This window comes from Myotis brandtii, unplaced genomic scaffold, assembly GCF_000412655.1.
Source record: "Myotis brandtii unplaced genomic scaffold, ASM41265v1 scaffold395, whole genome shotgun sequence".
In the NCBI taxonomy this organism is placed as follows: domain Eukaryota; kingdom Metazoa; phylum Chordata; class Mammalia; order Chiroptera; family Vespertilionidae; genus Myotis; species Myotis brandtii.
Genome location: NW_005365155.1, coordinates 1,247,719 through 1,251,906, shown reverse-complemented (window position 1 = coordinate 1,251,906; position 4,188 = coordinate 1,247,719). Strand labels below are relative to the sequence as shown.

Below are 4,188 nucleotides of genomic sequence, written 5' to 3'. Positions count from 1 at the left end.
TGGGTGAGTGGGTGGGTGAGTGGGTGGGTGAGTGAGAGGTGGCAGTGACACTGGTGGAGGTGGTGCCGTGAAAGGAAGGACAGCGCCTGTTGTGGTCGATATCTAGTGACAGAGCCTCTTCAGCCCCTTTGTTTACAACAAGCCTCCACGTGTTATCTATGCCGACTGAGCAAAACTTTCAGTTTCTGCTTAAAATTCCAGTTGTTCTCACATCCAAGCTGCTTGGCCTCTAGAAAATGCCGGAACAGCCCATGGCCAAGCATCTTGAATATCAACAGCAACTTTAACAGAATTCAAAATGCAACCCTAGCATGGTATGCACTGGTTTAAAGCCACAGAAAATCTAAATTTCATCACACTTTTCCTAAGCATCTCAAAGTCATCAAATGTACAGAAAACTTTTAATGAAAATGAGGGATTCTATGGCACAAATATTTATAAAGTCCAAGTGATACCTTACATTACATAACAAGCAGCCCCCAATAATTTAACCAAATGACCAGTTCATTCCTTTTGCAAGAATGAGCAAATATTAAATGGCATAAAAATTAAGATTTAAAAATTTTCCTTTAAAGGAACTTTTATTCAGCAGGTCATTATATCCCAATTAAGTACATTTTGACAATTTACAATTATTGACAATGTATAAAATCCTAAATTCTGAAATTAAATAGAATAGTTTATAATAAGTAAAGGTAATGTTTTATATAAATAAAATTCATATTAAAAATCATGCTACCAAAAATAAAACTACAAAATGAGCTTCAGCTAAGGTAAAATGAAAATTTGCAGTAGAAAAATATCATTTAGGGAATATGCTTATAAAATTCTGGCTTATAAATACTAGCCACGAGGCACATCTGTTTTGAGCATGTTGGAAGGGTTATATGAACATTTAAGGAAGTCCAAGTCACCTGCCCAGAGCGAAATGTAATTAAAAGGGGTTATAGTCAGCCTCTCAGTCCACTCACAACATTTTCTTTTTATAGACTGAAGTGAAACTGCTTAAGCTGAAAGGTTCCTAATCAGTTTAATTCCTAGGATAATTAGATCTGAGATTTTGAAAGAGACGGGGGAGGTCATCTATCTGGCCCAATCTTGCTTCTAATTTGAGATCCTCCCACAGCAGCCTGACAGATGGGCCGCTCTGGTCCACTAAAGACTCGGGGTGACGGGGTGACGGGAAGCTCAGGGCTGCATTAGGGAGCGCATTCCGCTGTTAGCCAATTGATAGATGAGAACTCCTTCAAATCACAGACTTCCAATGAGCCATCCTAAAATCGCTCCACTAATTAGGTCCAGTCTTACAATCGTTATCAACACACACCCCTCTCCTCTCCTCCAGCCAATCACCCTACGAACAGCAGAAGTCAGCTTTCCTGGTTCCTCCCACCTCCCTCCATCTCTCCCTCCCTCCCTCCCTCCCTCCCAGTTTATCTTCACCATGAAGGCAGGACCCTTGTAAAACAGAATAAACAAACAAAAGCACATTATATTTGTAATATGAATTTTATCATGTGTAGAAAACATTACCTTTACTTATTAGAAGCCATTCTATGTAATTTCAGAATTTAGGATTTTATACACTGTCAGTAATTGTAAATTGTCAAAATGTACTTACCCGGGATATAATGACCGACTGAATAAAAGTTCCTTTAAAGGAAAACTTTTATTAAGAACGTTTTAAATCTTAAGTCAAATGCACACGAGAGAGTCCCAAGACTGGAGTCTGTGCCTCTGCAGGCGAAAAGCACGCTCTCCGGCGAATCCCACCCGGATGCATGAGGTGACACACCCTCATCTGTTTGGTGCCAGAAAGTCTGGGGAACCTTGGGGTCCCTTGGAGAAGGTGGAGTGCAGCCTTGTTCCAGAGTGCACAGGCGTGTGCAAATCACACACTGTCCCCAGGTCACGGAGCCAGGAGACCCAACAATTGATCTTAGGGAAGGAGAGGGATTTTGCCGCTAAAAGAGAGAAAATGGCCTAAAATAAAAGCAAAAGAACTGTGTCTGAACATGGAGAGAACATTTTACTGTGCAGAGAGGGGGCCAGTCCCACAGCTCCGGGGCTGTTGGAAGCGTATGAGCGCGCAGGCCTGAGGGCTGTATTCTTAAGAAACAGAACCCATTTGCTTGCCAATTAAATGTGCGCACGCATTCTTCAGCACACAACACACTCTCTGTTCCGTTTTTCTTGAAATATGAGACTCTGCAAAAATATCTTTAGTTTTTCCACTACTAATACAGAAGTAGAGGCAACTTTTTCAGTTTTCTCCTAATTCTACTGCAAGGAAAACAAATTAGGTAGATGAAAAAACTCCGTGTTGGGGGCCCTGCGTGACCATCCACAGGGGCCGGCAGCCCCCCCGGCTCCCCCTGGGAATGCAGAATGTTTAAGAAACACTGAAAATACCGCTTTTATGTAAAACTTGCCATTATTAAAGGCAGGCTTGTTTTAAGGATATTTAAGTTATCCCAGAGCCATCCAGAAGCCCACCAGCTTGCACAACTTCTGATGCCAACAATAACGCAGGAAAATTTTAAATCCTGAAAAATATTTTAAAAGAAATCACGAATCTTGAGTATCTCCTCCGGTGTGAGCAAATTTCTCACCGTGTGACACTGAGCGTCTCGCGCAGTAGCTTCATTTAGCTGTTAAACTCATTACATATTTAGACACAAAATGCCTGCTGGACCAGACGCTGGTGGGCTGTGGAGCTACGTGAGCACAAGGCGGACCAGTGGCCCGCGATTGTGGGACGTCTGCTCCAGGGAAGGCGACAGGCAGAGCAATACACAAGGGAGAGCCCATCAGGCAGGGGCAAGCACGTGGTGGAGAATGAAAATCCAGTGGCGTGGAGGCAGGTGGCTGTCGAGATGGTCCTCGGAGGCAGCCCCTGCAGCTGAGCGGCAAGGACAGGAAGCAGCCGGGAAGGGCGGCCGAGCGGCTGCCTGGAGAGCTTGTGCGAGTCTCTGTGTCGGCAAAGCCAACGTGAACTGCAGGCACCGCACACACTTCCAGGCCGGGACCTGCAACCGTTCCGATCACTGCCTGGAAAACTGGTCCGTGTTCCTGCTTCAGCACTTAACCTGCATCACCAGCAGGTCCACTCCCAACACGTCCCAGCCAGCACGAAACGGCCTCAACAGCCTCGGGGCACCTGCTTTTCCTCGGTGGGTGCCTAGTATTCGCGTCTCCTGAGCTTCCCTGAGCCTACGGCTCCAGCCAGAAAGACACTCTCTCAGATGTGCTCTTCGGCAGGCGCTGCTAGTGGGTTTGGAGTTCAAGTGTGGGCTCTGTCGGTACTGGGCGCGTAGGGAGACAGAGGTGAGGACTTCTCGACGCGGATCCCAGAGGGGAGGGCATGCAGCCTTCCGCACAGCGAGGATCGCCAGCACCGTCCCAGTCCCATTGAAGTGCATTTGGAATAAGCCCCTGAGACGCGGCAGCCCCTTCCCTGCAGGCGCCTTAGCTACCGGCACCTGAGCAGCGCACTGTGCTTGCCCCCTCAGGTCCGCATACAAAGAGCAGTGAGCAGAGGTGCATGGGAAGCAGACACAGAGGACGTACAGACTGACATGTGTTAAGGCCTTGGAGATGCCCAAGTGCCTGGAACTTACCCCTGGAGGCGTGTGGGTGACACTATGGACCCATTCATTCACCCAGCTTCATTCACCCAGAATGCGCTGGCTGAAGAGGTGTCTTCGTGACTCAAAGCCCTGGCAACAGAAAACAAAAACACAGATGGGGTGAGAAACAGTGTCTCAGAATTAGAATTTTGTAACGAAAGTTCAATTTCTCGGCATTCTGCCATGTCTTGTGTTTGATACAAAAAGGGAGCATCAGAAAGAAAAATCAAGGGTTAAGTCATTAGCGCTAGCAGCGGTTCTCAACCTGTGCGTCACGACCCCTTTGGCGGTCGAATGACCCTTTCACAGGGGTCGCCTAAGACCATCCTGCATATCAGATACGATTGCATTACAATTCATAACAGTAGTAACATTACAGTTAAGAAGTAGCAACGAAAATAATTATATGGTTGGGTCACAACATGAGGAACTGTATTTAAAGGGCCAGAAGGTTGAGAACCACTGCCGGCTAGAGGAAATCTGAGGCCCTTCCCACATCCTAACCGGACAGTAGATTTACTACTTCATCCAATAACTTCATATGACCAAGCCATTTTGT

At 46.3% G+C, this 4,188-nt stretch overlaps 1 protein-coding gene across 1 annotated transcript in view; it reads right to left on the bottom strand.

The window, feature by feature from the left end:
* Nucleotides 1–3,719, bottom strand: part of TIAM2 (T-cell lymphoma invasion and metastasis 2) — a 117,125-nt gene extending 113,406 nt beyond the window's left edge. The window contains exon 1 of the mRNA XM_014545039.1: nucleotides 3,621–3,719. The gene's annotated coding sequence lies outside the window, so the exon portion shown is untranslated. The remainder of the gene's footprint in view (nucleotides 1–3,620) is intronic.
* Nucleotides 3,720–4,188: the final 469 nt, after the last annotated feature.